Genomic DNA, 17,194 nt, shown 5'->3' on the forward strand with positions numbered 1-17,194 from the left:
CAGCCCTCTGCTGGGATTACTCTATCTGGTCCCAGCTGGTAGCCTGCAGTTCATGACAGCCTTTTATCCGTTATCAAAGCAACAAGTGGAAAAGCAGATCCTCCTGCCTGCTAACACTCTGTTCAATTCTCTCTGTAGAATTTCTGCTTCTAAATCTTTTCTTTTAACAAGTCCTCAGATTTCCTTCCTACTGCTGCAGGAGACACTAAATATGTCTCTCAAGACTTTAGCTCACTTGTCTAACTTAAACTCTGCAGGACACTAAAGGAAGAGAGAATAATTACATTACAACAGGACATTTTCTACAGGAACTGACTGAAATGCAGAATGAGCCTGGTTCTGCTCACACTAGAGCGGTGAGAGTTTAGCAACTGTGTTCAGTGACAGCAATACCAGATCCTAATTACTCAAAAAACACAGTACTGATATAACACTTCAATCACAATTTCAGACTGAGACATGAGTTGTTAGGCTTAAATTTAATCTACTAACCTACTAATCTACTTATTTATACAAGTACAAATTTTACTGTAACAAAAGCAAAGCAAACAAACTACATTGAACCTTATGACAGATATACTATGCTTACTTTGCTTTTTTAGTAGTATAGGAAAAATAAAAAAGGTAGAACTGGGAGATATTTAAGTATAATTAATGTGAATTCTTTTGAGCAAAATCTATCCACTGAAACTGAACAGTTATTTGTTATTAAAACAAATCTAAATTACTTTATATAGTAAAAATATACATCCCACTTTCCTTAAATCATGCTGTCATAGAGTAATGGGTCTTAGAAATGCAATCCTATAATAGTTACTACAAGTATATTTTTAAAATCAAGAGAGCAACTTAACAAGCTGTTACGTAGGCTACGTTAAACCATAATACGTTAAGGGGTTTTAATTCTTTTTTAAACTCTTCGGTTTTTAAACAGATTTTCCCATGACTGACAACAGTGATGCAATGACAGAAGATGCTGTGGGAATGCCAGTGTGGCAGCGAATCCAGGACTTGCTCCCTCTCTAAACTGAGGCCTTTGCCACCAGGCTCCTCCGTGCATGCCTAGGTGCCTCCTCGAGCCGGGCACAACAGATGGAGCAGGGGCCAGATCCTGCCAACGCTCCGCCCTGCCTGCAGTACACTCCTATCACACGTAGGAGAATTAGACCTCTGTATCTAACCCTACTCATTTAAGCCCATTAGAGATTTTTAATGCATGCGAAAGCATGATTTGGCTCTGGGTCCTCTGGCGCTTTGCTAAGATGTGGGCAGTAGCGTCTCATTTTTACGAGGTGCCTGAGTTAACTGTTCTGGAGAGGGCCCCAATAAATGTAATCTTAAGATACAGAGTCACTATTTTTGGTTTTTCCCACGAGCTGGAGCACATGTGAAAACCCTAACAAAGCCAAAATACAATAATAGAAGAGGGGTCATAAAAATTATGTAAATGACTTCCCCGTTTTTGTCTTTCTGCAGGCACGTAAAAAATACGGGATTAGCTGAAGCGACTTCTGCCGGGGCTGCAGACACACGTATGCATAAGGGATCCCTGACATCTTCTTCTCCCCCATTTTCATCCCCGCGAGGCCACCCCTGCCCAGCCGCGTATGAATGAACAGAAGCGCCTTTCATCCCCCACTTGCCTGGCGCTTCAAAAGGAACTACGAAAATAGCAGCAACAAAAATCCAGCCGCCTGCCAAAAGGCCCGCACACGTCCCATTCTCACAGGCATGCGAAAGGTTGGAGAGCTCAGCAAAATTTTTATGTACGGGAGCAGGCCCAAGGAAAACTCACACGCCATAACCAATTGTGGACAGAGGATCATCTATCAGCAGACAAATGCAGGAACTCCAGAATGTCTCTCCTCAAATGAAATAATATATCTTTGAAAGCCAATGCCCGTTTTAGGCCTGAGGCCCATATATCAAGCCTGAGAGGCTTGTGGATACGCTCCAGGGCCATTAACCTTCCACCTGTTTCCCCTTGTCCTTCAGGATGAGACCCTGCCCTTGATTTTACTCCCTTCCCCTGTTCATCTTCCGACAGAGTGTAAATGTAAAGCAGAGGGCCTGCGAAATAATTCAAAGGCAATGGACCAGGGACATGGTTACAAATCTCTGCCACTGGCACTGTGACTTATGCAGGCAGTTTGTCACACATGAGCCAGGTGACCTCTGTGACATAACAGAGAAAAATATCGCCCGAGATCAAAAGATGAGATTCAGGGCACTCTAACTAACTCTGGTGTACACAGCCGCGCTACGCGGTGGCCGAGGGTTTCCTCTCTTCCGAATACTGCTCTCTCCACTTGCTAGCGGTCAGGCCGCGCTCCTGCTAATTTCAGTAATCAATTTTTCTCTCATCACTTTGGAAATCTTTCCTGTAACCGGAATGTCAAAATTTGCCTCCTCCTGAAGCCTCTCTTTTTCAAAAAAGATAATTAAATTGACAAGGACAGCAAAATGTCATTCAGCAGATTAAAAATTAACACATGAAAATCAGTATCATTGAAAATGGTAGAATAGTCGCTTTTGCAAACAGGTCTGGTTTAACCCAGTAATACTTGAAACACTAAGTAATACTAAAAATTTGTATGAGCACGTACTGTTTCTGGTATTGCAATGAGAAGTCTTCAAAGTCTAAAACGTTTACTGGGATTCAACTGTCATGACGGTTAAAATGAGAGTAGAGTTAGTATTGAAAATGATGTAATGCACCCAGATAACATGCATCAGTACTGATTCATACTTTACAGACATATACTACAGAACCAAAATAACAGTAATTTGAAATAAAGCCTAATCAGATTGATTTTTTTTTTTAAAATCTTGAGTTCATTTTTCAAGCTGTGTGCTACATAGGAAGTTTCCCAGCTGTTTTGTACATTCAGGACTTCTCTGCTGGGTGCAGACAAAAGAATAAGGCCTAATGCAGTGTTTCTCTTTCATTCCCTGTAACCTAACGGTATGTCTGGTATGAACATTTAATTTTGTCTATTTCATAAATTATAAAAAAAAAAATCCCACAACTGTCACAGTATCCCTGGCATGATGATGAGATGAGAAATACAACTGTAGCTAGATCAGCCTAAATCCCATTCTAATCCTAAATCACTTTGGCACTTGCCAACACCTAGTTGATGAAAAACTCAGTTTAACCCATGAATGTATATAAAAATACACATATGCAGACACACACACTGCTTACAAGTGTGCTAAACATTATCTCATCAGCTAATTTCATTCTGTCTTATCACATGCTGACTTTGAAAATTTTGCACAGAGTTCAAGCTCTTACCCAAAATCATCTGAAGTTGTAGTGTTTCGCTATGGAAATATATCTAAATTCACTAAATCTAAAAGCATAAAAAAGTTGAACTATGGATAGGACTTGAGGCTAAATCATGCAGTAGTTATAAAGAAATGCACAGCTGAAAATCATTTCATATTTTCCATTGATTAAAGCCTGACATAGAGCATTAAATGATTCTGTTGCAGAACACTGAAATGGTAAACACAGTAAATGCAAAATTAATATTACAAAAAGATTACTGTGAAGTGTTACCACATGCATTTGTAAAAATAAGACGGTTGTTTGATTTTAGAGTGCTAAAATCTTTTGCTCTTGTTCGGGCCCTGTGATTACACACACCTTCTCCTCTTTTTGATATCTCTAAATAAAGCCTGCCAGAGCTACAACAGTCAGCAGCTACATGCGAGTTTTGTCACTGGTTTCAGTGAACTCCAATTCAGATCCCAGATGTCTTCATTTTTGAAAATACGTAGACTGTTACCTTTTCATGTAAAACATAGGTGATATATCCAAGAGTTCTGGCAGTCAGATCTTTAGCTCTCTTTGACACTCCTACTGAATATATGAATTCGTATTTAGGCCTGATTTCACTTAGGCTTTCTGCATCCTTTTTTTTTTTTTTAATATATTTGATGTATCCCTGAAAAAAATAAATATTTAATTTAAAAAGCACCTAGCCCAATCCATTTCCCTTTACAGTAAGTATGATCTAGTGCATCAGCTTTTTTAATATTAATGAAATTTGGAAATCAAGGCTAGGCATCATATACTACTCTAACAGAGGATTTTGCTCATTTAAGTGTTTGATCAGTTTTGAATGCCCAAATGACCTATTAGAATTTCCAAGACATAAATAAACTACTTAAAAATGTTATTATATGTATAAAAATACTATTATATGAATATAATAAATCATAATATTTATAAATACACACTCAGATACATATGAAATGATTTGTCCCATTTACCTCCCACCCTGTGCTTTTTGTGTAAATAGCTACTGAACATCATATATTTTATAAGATTAAAGATTACTGCACCCTGATTCTAAAGAAGAGAATTTAACTCTTGGTTTCAATATAACATAATGTCTTGTCTTGAGGACAAAGCCTTAAATTAATTGGTTGACATACTACACAGGCGCTACGAGTCCAGTTAATTGTATTTTTGAGTGCTTATGCCTCTCTGATTCAGTCATTTAAAACAAAAGACAACAAAGAATATTTAACATTTAAAAATAATAATAATTTGGGGCATGAATCATTCCTTAAATTCTTTTACAGCTACAGACAATTTCTGTTGGGAAAAGTGCCATATAGTATCGACAGTGACAACAAATTGTATTGTCCGGTGAACATCTGTTTCCGACTCCCACACTGATATTGCAGGTTGGGTACTTCTGAGTTAGTCTTCACAGGCTGCCCGACCACAGAGGAACTGGAAATTACTGGTACATTCAACTTTTATTATTGGAACACAGGAAAACTTTATCATCATGCTGGGAAGTTCTGTGTCTTTTGAAATATTGGAAAGAGGGTTATGTTAGCACAGAAAGCCATATGCGATAGTCCTTATGAAGAAGGAGAAAAGCAACTCCTGTTTATTGTGTCTGTCAGTACATGCAGGTATGCAAGTCTGAGATTAAAATCTCAAAATAGAACAGTATTTCTGTTTTCAAGATGCAAGGTTTGATGGCAAGAGTTTGGGGGGGGGGGGGCGGTGTTTGTTTTTAATAAAACCAGTGGCACTGCAAAAAAGGATCAGATTCTCACGGTCTTGCTCAATATGTAGTATTGTGTCCCTACACAAAATATCTCCGAAATCCAAAGCAGTTTCTATAGGGAAGAGCAGGCTGAGGTTTAGTATGTGTTGCAGGATCTAGCCCTATAGAATGTCAGTCTTGAAGACAGAACTGATCTTTTCTAACTCATATTTAAAGCACCAAGTTACTATGATAGCAACTTATAGAGAAAGGCTGTGTTAACTAGCTAAAATTATTACTGGTAAAAAATGCAAAGACAATAGTAAGAAATCTTTTCAAAATTGAGGGGAGTTTGTTAGAATTATCAATGTCATTTTTCTCATAGTTATGCCACCATTTGTTATTCAGCCTGGAGAAAAAGGTAAAGTTCCGCTTTGGCAGGGACAGAGAAGAAATGAAGATACATTCTTGATAGGCACCATGTGCCAGTTTGATAAAGCTCCAACTCCTGATCTGTACATACACCAGCCCGTGCTGGGATAAACTACTGAAAACTATCCTCTTTTACAGAGAAAGAGGGAGAAACTCCACTGAAACTCCTATTAATGCTAATTAGTGTTGTCAGCATGCAGGGGAATCAAAGGCAAAACATGTGGAGCTCCCACTGAAGTCAGGAGGAGAAGGCTATGCCTTAAAGGAGAGGCATGCAAATTAAAAATAAATGCTGTTCAGCGTTACCAAATGAGCTAGTCATGTAAACACTGACTTTGAGGTCTAACTCTTTCTACTGGGAACACTTCCCCTGAAAGTTCATTCCTAGTCAGGAGAGAGCATTGTCCTTGACCACACTTGCAGAATAAGAACCTATCTTGTGAATGACAGGTCCAAAACAAAGTAAAGTAATTGCCATGTGTTTATTTCTACTTAAAGTTGTTATTATTGTTGCTGTTGTTAATATTTTTGTTGCTTATTCACTGTATTATAAACAAGGACAATTGTTTTCCAAGTCCTGCATTAGAAAGATGTTTTTTTGATGCTACTCCTTATAGCGATTTTAGATTTCTCAAAGACTAGAAAGTCTGGGTAGGCTCTTAGCAATATGGCCAATATTCAAAATGCTGTTAGGAGATTATAGGTCTCAGCCTCAAATGCAGAAAATTGGCTGATCTTGCTTATTATGAGTGTAATATGTACCAACCCAAACAATATTCCTATAGTACTTGTTTGTGAGTAGCTTGCTTTCTATCTCCCTCTCTTCTCTCCATATGTAGATAGATGGAACATCAGTGATTGTGGAGTGGTTACAAAAGAAGCTGAAACTGTTTTATACCATAGCGACCTGGGTATGAGCTACACGTTAGTCTTGGCTTCCACTTGCACACTAGACAATGTGCACCACCACCTAATTTAGTCTTGTGCCTCCCAGCAGCCTGTCTACTACATCCTTACTATCTCCCACAATTCTTTCTAACATCAGGGTTGTTATGCCCTAAAACTACTGCACAGACAAATGGAAGTAGAACCAGAGACTTTGGGCAATTGTTGCCTGTTATTCTCCCTACACGTTTTTGCTGTTACCTGAAGGAAAGTTAATAGTTTGGATTAACTATCTTTCTGGTTTTATTGTGATTTTTACTGAGTTCCAGGAGTAGCAAGATGGAAAGGAGACTGCTGGCCTGTCTGACCCACCCTCTCTGAACCTTCTTCTCAAAGATTTCCACCTTTTCCCAAAAGGGTGCACAAGGACTTTAAGGGGTTGGGACTGAAACACACTGACTGTTGTTGAAGATCTCTGTGGGATAGGTCAGTGGAGCCCAGAGCCACAAATAACTGTAGTTACTGCCTCCTATGTAGTGGCTGTGGTACTAATACTATTGCCAAGAAAGAGAGAGGAAAGGAAAAGAAAAGGAAATAAATAACAAAAGGACATTTAGAAAGAACACGTAGCAAATGAAATGTAAAAACTTGACACAGGCAGCTTTACAGAAGAAAACAGGAAACTGGCAGATGCTGTGGGTGAAACTGGAAATACAGTATTCAAGATCTTAACTTGCACTTCTTATTTGGACAAAATTCTCATTGGCTTCAGTAAAGTTTTCTTCTGATAAGGAACACAAGACTGGGCCCATAAGCACAACCTGACTTACACTGAAAATTACTATATGCAAGACTGACTTGTTCAGCTCTCTATTTAGGAGACTAAGCAGTTGTAGGTACACATTTATTTCCTTGTACAGGGAATTCTGGCCATAGTATGGAGATGAGCATGGTTCCCAGCACCCTGTTACTCTTTTCTCCCCATACCTTGAAGAGGGATGAAGTAGATTAGGGGATGACTAGATAGTCTTGTCTCTACCTCCCCTGAAGTGCTGGATTAGCCCTCAGACTAAATAAGCAGCTGGTGCACGAGGGCTACAGCAAGCTGCTTCTCGAGTGGTGAGGGATTATGACTCAGCACCACCAGTCACCGTGTTTGCTCATTACTCAGGACAAATTGCGAGACTGCAGTAAGTATTCCCCAATAAATACCAAAAGGTATCCAGATGAAACAAAGAGACGGTGCTGACTGGAACACCAGAATAAAGATACAATTCTTCGTCACATCCAGTGTCACTTAGTCAGGGCGATGTTTCCTGTATTCAGCAAACATGCCAGTAAAAGAATTTCCTTGGCATACAGACAACGTGGAAATGTCGTTTTAAAAAATCAGTTAATACCAACAGAACTCATGAGCTAGCTGGAACCATTTCCTATGCTATGGAAAGAACACTTGAATAAGGTTAACCAAGACATTTCACCCTCCTAACCTCCCCCCTCCCCATCTATTTCTGGATGTCTTCTTTTGTTCACCCTTTGCTAATTATAGTGGCCTTGCTTAGGTGATATTTATAGTCTTAAAAGAGTTGCCTGACTTTTAGAACACTTTATTCATGTATATTTCCTGTGTTTATTGTTGCCTTAACTAATTTTTTAAATTAAATTTACTTGATCCAAGATTTTATTTAGCAACAAATATCAAAGTAACTTTTCTTTCAACAAATGCAAGAGCTGTATTTAGATGTAAAAAGCATTTTTCTAATTCTGAATTTCTGAAAACAGATTTTAGTTTGTTTCCCTCTCCAACTGATGGGTATGACAGATGATTCCAGAATTAGACAAAATGAAATTTCTTTTTTTCACCACAATATGATTATTTGGTATCTTATTTTACTAATTTATCATACCTTTTTTTGTCTGTAACGGTTGCTTTAATGACTGGGGTGTTTCCAAGACACGGTGTTAAATATTTGTTTGCTCAGACTTCCCCGATGTTTACCTAACCACCTATAACTGAACTTCTACCAGTTACAGAAGTGGAAAAAAGACATTGAGGATGTCCACCTAAAATTATAGCTTCACTTTCCCACCAGCAGTGTACTTTATCTCTTTCTTAGTTTTCATTAATTCCTTCTTAAATCTGCCCTTTTATTTCTTCTCTGGTTGCTCTAGAAACGTGCCTGTAGTGATGCCAATAGCAACAACTTTCAGTCCCTGTTTCAAAACAGCAAGTAAAGAACATTTTAGGTAAAACTCTGATGCATGTCTTTCAAGTCCACTGAAAGCAGTTGAATTTGGGAAAATCTTAAAGCAAAGCATGAGACTAACTGGCGGTTCGCCTTTCAGCAGAGACCATTTCTCCTTCCCTGGTAGCTACCATCCACTCAGGCACGCACAGGCAGAAGTAAGGGCACTGCACCTCTGCGGAGGACAAACCCAAGCAGCTATGGCCCGTTCAGTGCGCTGGTGTCTTGATGCCTGCGTACGTATCTCTGTTTTACACCCAAGCAGTGCTGCCAAGTGGGACCAGTGAAGGGCAGAGCAGCCCGTTGCAGCCCACTCCTAATGGCGACACGGGGAAGGGGGTGGCCCCTTCCCAGGTGGGCTGCTAGAGCCCCTCAGCCCTGCTCCCGCGCAGGTCGTACATGTCTGGAGCCCAGGGTTGGGCGCCGACCCCGATGCACACCTCGCCCTGCTCTGCAGCGAGGTTTGAGCGCCATGCAGGTGCAGAAAGGTGGGCAGCAGACTGGCTGCCCAGGGGACAGTGTCCAGCCTCGTGCGGCACCTCAGGCTGCCCGCCTGTACCGCTTTTACACAGCAAAGAGTCAGTACTCAGGTCAGGGAGAAGGAATGTGTGAGAGAGACAGAGCCATGGCCCTTGAGTTAGCTGCTTTTTTAGGGTTTGCTCCCAGAGTTATTTGCTGATGTCCTGTGCAGGGCACAGCTCCTCTTCCTGATGGGCACCTGAGGGCACCTGCAGGGCCTAACGGCCCCACCTGGCCCCCACCCACAGCACCATTTAAGCTTCAGCCAAGGTTTTGGCCCTTCTTAGGCTGCCTCACAAGTAAGGCTCCCTCACTGCCTCGTCCCTTCAAATCATACCTTGTCCCTGGGGCTCGTGAGGGTGGTGGGGTGGGCCAGTCCTGCTGGCACTCCTGAGGCCTGCCCTGGTTTGGGCATGGGGGCAGCAGGCCCGTGCCCCTCAGTCAGGCTGAGGTGGTGGGGGCTGCGGCACGTGGCGAGCAAAGGTTTCAAATCAATTTTATCATGTGGCAAGACAGTGTGTTGTGATTTAGTCAGCATTAACTCTGAATAAAACTGTGCTTTTTATTCAGAGTTGAAATGGAACTTGATAATTAAAAGATTTCTTGTTAGAAAAAAAGAAAATCAGAAAACAGTTAAAGGCTGTCCTAAAGATAGTGATGTTACATTTCAGTTTGTTTTTAACTGCTCTTTCCAGCCAGGTGTGGGAAAAGTGGGAGGGATTAAATACTACTTTATATATTACTTTACTAAAAGATCTGTGCTGCACTCTTTAGTAGAGTACCAGATTTTGGACGTTGCCACTGTCTTCACATTGGCTGTAATGGAGTTCAAACCAGATGTTTGTCATTCATTTGGATATTTCTTGAATTGCACTCAGGTTTAAACTAATTTTTGAATTATTATTTCCTCTTGTAGTAAAACTTGCCCTTTCTTGAGGTTGCTATTTTTGCATTTTGGCTTGTGGGGGGAATAAGCAACTGGATTTTATTTCCAGCACATGAAATTTTTCTTTGCTTCCTTTTGTAAGTATTCTTGTAACTTGAGGCTATGAAATAGAGCAAACCATGATAGTTTCAATGCATGATGAAAAAAAAAAATAAATCTATGGCTAAGTTTTTGGCTAGCATAAAATGACATGCTTCCCTGACAATAGATGAGTTGTTCTGTTTTAGAAGTCTGAAAATCTACTTGTTAATGCATACTGGCCAAAGTTTGGAAGTAGAGAGATACCAGACAGATGTTTAAGTGCAGTACATCTCTTGATTTTACTCCCTATATTTGAAACTTCACTGTATAATAATTTTAAAACTGGAAATGGAAAAGACTTAAGTCCTCTAGTACGTGTCTGTGCCTATATAGCTGTATAGTGCATCCAACCTGTTCTGAGTGATCTTACAATTTACAGCACGATTTGAAAGCTCTCAGCTTTAGGCCTTCTCTCCAATAATGAGTCTGATGACTGAATGTTGGAAAAAGCATCTTATTGGTGCTACTACAGGTAGAACACAGTTCCTCGCTCTCCAAGGTCTCTGTTTTGTTCAGTTGTTGTGCTTCCATGTGGCTGTATTCGTTGCTTCGTCAAGCTATGAATATTAGGGTCTCTCAGTCTTTTTTCATAAATCACGCTGTCCTCTGCTTTTCTTGTCATTTGTCAGCATTTTTCAGCCCTAGAGCTGAGGGGATTATGTGAGCTATTGACTCCACAGTGCTGTACATACAAAGATGATCATCCCTTCCCATCTGGAGCAGCTTACCTCTACATATGAAAGTATAGAATAACATCCATTTATATTATAGAGCTTCAGCAGGGCTGATAAGAACCCTGTAAGTGACTTCAGTATTGCTAGGATTTCATCCTTACTGTGATTTCATCCTTACTGTAGGTGATCCTAAAGGCTACAGGTTAACAGAAGAACATCCTTAAATTTGAACAGCCTTGATAGATTTATAGAGGCAAACTTTCACTGTAACTGGGAACCATCCTATCCAACAGAAATATCATACAGGTATTGTACACAAGTGGTGGATCTGAATGATACAGGTATCATACAAAAACTCTGGATCTGAATGAAACAAGTTCTCTTCCTGTAGTAAGATTTACTGCCTGGTTGTAAGAAATATCATAATTTGCAAGGGGAAAAATGGCTTTTTTGTAGAAGAAACTTGCAAAAAATGGAGTTCTTTGCAAGTGAAGATCTATCATTCTACCAATAAAACTGTGACTTTCTTAAGCAAAACCAGGAAACATAGCTATGATTTTCCAAGAGATTGGAATTGTTTAATTTTTAATGTGCAAAGCGCTCTTCATCATTTGGTAAAAAGAGCAAATCCTCACAGCAGAAAATAACAGTTAAAATAGTAGTCTGGAAATAGAGTAGATTATGTTAACATGGCTGAGCGTTCACTGTTCAGTTTCTTAGCCAGTGCAGCGGTCATTATTAGAATTCAGTTTAATATCACTTTGGACTAGCCACAGCATGCAAGATCTAAAGAGCACTATTTTTTGTCATCTTGCCCTACAGCAATGTGATATACGTTTGGTAATGCACCCAAGTAATCTTTCTACTGTCACCGCTGACAATTGTCAAACTTAATTTGGAAACTTACACTTTGAAGGAAAAAATTAAACTGTAATGTTAAACTTCTGTTTTGTGTAGCAAATGCCGCCAACTCACAGGTGAACACACAAGTGTGGTTCTTCCCTCCCATCAAGGCTGCAGTGTCTGCTTCAGGCTGTGTGGCGGGAGTGGCTGTAGATGTATAATTCCCCATGTCCATACTACAGCCTATTATATCTCTGCTTGTCACTAGCATTAGGATGGACTGAAGAGCTTTTGGAATTGTTACTTGCTCAGATTTTCTCTAATAATAAGTAACAAAACATTGTTTCATTGCATCATGGCTATTCATGGGAACCTGAGTAAGTTTGCTACAGTGAATGGGTGACTGCAGATCCACTCAAGTGTAGAAGTGTCAGTCTTTCAAAAAAACACCTACATGGAGCATGGTTCTTAGTCTCAGCATGGTGCTGAACATCGGGTAGTAGATGGAAAAATGGCTAAATCTAGAGTGACCGAACTCAGTCTCCTGCTATCAGAGGTGATAACATCATATGGCACAGTGAAACTAAAGTATACAGCTCCGACATGAATGGGCATAGGAGAATGTCATTTTTCTTCTTACCCCTAGGAAAAGTGCCAGAGGCTTAGCACTGAACAAACTGTTTAGAAAGGCTGCAAAATGACATGCCCACATGCTGAAATACAGCATCTAGTCAGAGGAGAGCCAGAAGAAGATCCTGAAGTTAACTTCTAACAGAGTGTTCCCCTACCAGGTTCAGCTAGGTGGCAGGTATAATGCCATACTTCATTAAGCCCTGGTTTCCCTGCTAAGGCTTCTTTCTGTAGCAATGATTTTACTGTTTGTGAAATTAAATTAATGATTCTAAAACAAAGAATTATTTGGCTGTGTAAGAGAAATACTTTTCCCTTTCCCTGACATTTTTAAAATATTTGAGAAATATTTTTTCAGATCCAGATACGCTAAGGCCTGACTAAAAATAAACAGCTACACATGACAACATATTAACTAATCTGATTACTGATATTAAGGGAAGTCCTGGACCTCAGTTTCTGGCAGCTCTCCTGAGTGAAAGAACACTGCAGAAGTTTTATTTCATCAGCTATGTTAGTTACATTTCCTGTCCTGATAAACGCATACTACAAAGTCCAAAAGCACTTTAAGTTATCAAATTGCCTTTGATTACTTAAGTCTAAATAATATATCAACCTTTCATCAGCCTGAAGAAAAACTTTTAAGGTATTCCACTGCTGATATTTTTATCAAAAAAAAAAAAAAAAAGGCCAAAACTTTCTTCCTATTCTGTGTTAATTGAGTTTAATAATTGGATTTCTATACTGTAATTCCTTATTTTCTATGCATTTCTTGACACTTAATTACATAGAGACTGAAATTTGAAATTAAAGCTAATGTATTATTATATTACTGTATCTATCTAAATAAATTTTACAGAAAAAAATAAGAGACTCCAGGAGTTCTGTTAATCCTGTTCACACTAAGTTTGCACTGCTTTAAGAAATAATTTGAAAATCTGCTAATATAGTTGTGCTTATGGGGAATATGTAATACAAAACTAAGCCTCTGTTCACTTATTAGCTGCCAAAAAAAAATTCTGCATTACCAGGTACAGTAGAAGTTCTATAGATAGGGTCCTTTTGAGATACGTGCTTAAACCATTGTTTCTTTCAAGGTCACATTGGCAGCTAGTGTAAGCATGGACAAACTTATAGCAAGAAATCTGTCCCAGAACTGATACAGTCTGACATCAATGAATGGTCTAAATTTGCAAACTCAGTGAATAGTTCTAGGATGAGCTTCTTTAACATGAAGTACAACGGCTCTTCCTGCAATCATTCACTAAATGGGTTTGTGCTCACATAGTACTTTGACCTATGACATCCTCACTAAAATAGCCAAATAATTACCAGTCAAGGTAATATTTTTTGTGAGTCACAAGTCCTTTAGTGCCTTTTTTGTAACTACCAACATTTAGTTAATTTTCTGATCGTCAGCCAGGAGAAAGTATCTTGAAGACTGTTCTACAGTGCAGGTCCTGTTTTCTTCCTGCTCCAAGTAGAGACTACTTTGTTTTATGGGTTCAGGAGTACTTAGCTTTGGAAGCAGTTGTTGAATTTTCCCTGATGTGGGTTGATGAGGAAAGACCAGTCCAGTGGAACTGTCTGCATCCTTTCTTGGGGCCAGGTAACCTTTGGACTCTAGAAACTCTTGCAATATTTTCTTTTTAGCTTTGTACAAAGACCTTTCACCTGGCTAAGACAGCTGGCTACAAATCTAGCATCCCCAGGGCATTCCTGAGTTTTCTTAGCTGAGGATAAGATGGATATATCTTGCTTCTATATTTACTGAGCTTTCAACAACTCCAGAATAGCAAACAAAGGCCTTCTTTACTATTACTATTAGTATCGTCATGAGTCGTCTCGGAGGTTACCTCTGTATTCTTATTTCGTCTGTGTATAAAAAACTATACAGAAACATTTCTCACTACGACTACGCAAGTAATATGTGATATCAAACCCCAGAATTTATTATGTAATTGCTAATTAAGAACTATTCTGACTTCACAAGACAGATAGGTATGTTTGAGATTTTAGCAGGTGTTAAATTCAAAGTTACTGGGTTGCCACTGGCTGCTTTGGATCGTACTCTAACATTATTACTATTCCTGGCTAGTTTGCTTCATTAATATTTCCATTAATTTCTGATATCCAGCATGAAGATGGGAGGATCTGCTTCTTAGCAAGTATGAGCATTAGCCTTAAATTACGTACTTAAATTCATACACAGGTCAAATTCTGTCAAATGTGGTGCGTGCTGTAGGTAGTTCCACCCAGTCAATATCTTTACCTTTTATATGCTTACGTGTATAACACATTCCAAAAGAGGTGTTGACAATTTGTGAGCAACAAGTGAGAAGATTGTGATAAGCATAAGCTGATAAATGCTTCATGAAATAAAGTTTTAAAACTTTTGTTATCACTTCAGATCTCTAAAAAAAAAGAAAAACCAACTGATTTTCAGCCTAATGGAAAGAAACAGAGAAAACTTAGAAACTGTAGTTCACTGGTGTTTTTTTGTTATTATCTCTAGGGTAAATGTGGCTTAAACCACTGATGGACTGGGACAGCATTTCTTCTATCATGTCCTCCTCCTTTTCAGTCCCTCCTGAACTCTGCTAGCTACAAATCTCTAGGTGTAGCAGAGAAGAAAACGTTTTCCCTTTTATATGAATTGAAGAGACAAATGAGTAAGACTAAATTTAGAATTAAGGATACAGTAAAGAATTGCAAACATGCTGTTTAGTAACTCACAGCCAGTTGTGCAAGGCATCACTTATCATGACAAAATCGTGATGAATTTCATACAAACCACATTTGTACTTTTTTACGACTGTTTGAGTAATTTAAAATTTTAGTCCCAGAGATCTGCTAATGCATCTGTCTTATCTGAAAGACATCTCAAAATTCAGTTGCTAAGTTTAGACAAGTAGGAATAATAGGAAAACATATTCTCAAGCAAATAGATACATCTCAGCCGTGTATAGTTAGGGAACAAATTCAGCTGTTCTGAAAATCTAGTTGCATCTTTATTACAATTGCCTTTTCCCTTCCTTCTGTATTTAAAATCTCTCTGCCATATCCTTAGGTGTTTTTTTTTTTTCCCACCCCCACAGGTATTCTTGTTGCGTGGAGCAACCTGAAATAGCTGCTTTTGCTACCTTGATCAGAAGGAACTGAAACCATGGATGGATAGGAGAGAGCTGTGTTCAGGAAAGGTTTGAAAACCCTTTGTTTAATTCTGATGCTCTCCTCTCAGCTGCAAAGAGAGATGGTGTTACCTGGTGCTGTTAACAAAGTAGAGTCTGACCTAAACATGTTTTGAGCAGCTCACTTTTATGAAGTTGAGAAACTTGAAGTTCTTAGCATTATATGTAATCTGGTGCCTAAATATTGGATGTGGGTGGATATCCAAGTGTGGTGTTATTGTTCTGGAATGCTGTGCAGTTTAGTTGATCTTGTCCAATTAAAAAAAAAAAAATCTGGATATGCCAGAAGGTATGAAACTATCTGAACTCTAAGTTTCTAAGATGTAAAGGGTACAAATACTAAGATGAAACCAATGCCTTCTAAAAATGTGTGAAAGTCAGTTAAAATGTGTGAAAGTCAGTTCACTAGCCAAAGGCTATATGTAGTGAATTTCTGGAATATATGTATTTCCAGATGTCTGTATGTACATGGTAGCATACGTATACGTCCAGAGCCAGAAGAAGTTGGTCAGCATTTTCATGAAACAAATTTCTGCATCTTTTGTGTCCATACTAGTAAATATATGTTGATTGAAGAATATCACCCAGGCTGAGGTTGGAGGTGAAGACCATCTCTAAAACAATTCACAGTATACCATGTTGAATGCTTATAAATTCTGCCTATAGATTAAGCCATGGAACCATAAAAAGTAAATGTTGCTTGAATATCTTTCCATATTCTCATTTCAATCATAACTGGAATTTTAAGGCAGAACATAACTTAAAAATTCTTACACTGAAGAGTATCTTGTTCCGCAAGTCTCAGTGATTTTTAACATGACTACTCCAGACTAAACTACTCCCCCGTGTGTGGGTAGAAAGATCTGGTCCCTGATATTTAGGACATAGATTATTGGAAAAGTTTATTTGACATTTTAATTTTTAAATTATTTAAAACGGGTAGCATGGCGTATAGCTTACAATAATGTTGTGAACAACTTAGCAAACAAAGATGTGACAGTCTTTTCCTCTCTTTAATCCATTTTCTTTTTCCCCTCTGAGTAAACTTGCTCCCTTCTTTCTCTTTATATAGACTGAGTTTTTAATGGTTCCTGCAACCATCCTCTTGAAAAACTGGAGAGAAGCTGGAGTTGTGTATGCAACATATACAGCTTGCTTTTCTTGCAATCGGGCTTTATTTCATGTGTCTGCATCATGATGGTTATGACAGACATACTGTTGTGGCAAGGATCCTGACTGCAGCTTTTTAATGGGATCTCCCTTCTCTGCTCTTGATTCATGTAGATTCAATTCTCAGTGAACTTCTACAGTAATTGTTGTATTTGGATATTGTATTATTTTCCCTTAGCTTGACAGCAGTCAGCAAGAAATTATGGACGGTCGCAAAACTTTACAGATTTCAGCAGCAAATGGTTGTGGCAAAAACATCTCTGTGTAGCAGACAGAGATTCAGTAACTAGCAATATAATAGGGAAATTCAGATGTGATTTGAGTTCATCATCTTGAGGATTTTCTGAGACAGAAGGTCTTTTATTCATACCAGAGCTAATTTCTGTATCAAGAGAGTGGTTAAAAACTGTAGTTTATCTCTATTGTCTGATCCCAAATTTCTGGCTTAAAATGTCAGAGCTGACCACAACAGACCACAAAATTACATTAACAAAAAGTCCAAGAAATGTAAATGGGGGAATTTCTGGCCACCAGAGAGCTGTGCATGAGGATTTATTGGGTG

General features: G+C 38.8%; 1 protein-coding gene across 2 annotated transcripts in view; it reads right to left on the minus strand.

Moving 5' to 3' along the window:
• NR5A2 (nuclear receptor subfamily 5 group A member 2) overlaps window positions 1-17,194 on the minus strand; it is an 88,474-nt gene that overhangs the window by 61,921 nt on the left and 9,359 nt on the right. The window lies entirely within an intron of this gene.

This window comes from Nipponia nippon, unplaced genomic scaffold (assembly GCF_047370975.1).
Source record: "Nipponia nippon isolate SJK-2023a ecotype South Korea unplaced genomic scaffold, ASM4737097v1 scaffold_5, whole genome shotgun sequence".
Classification (NCBI taxonomy): Eukaryota; Metazoa; Chordata; class Aves; order Pelecaniformes; family Threskiornithidae; genus Nipponia; species Nipponia nippon.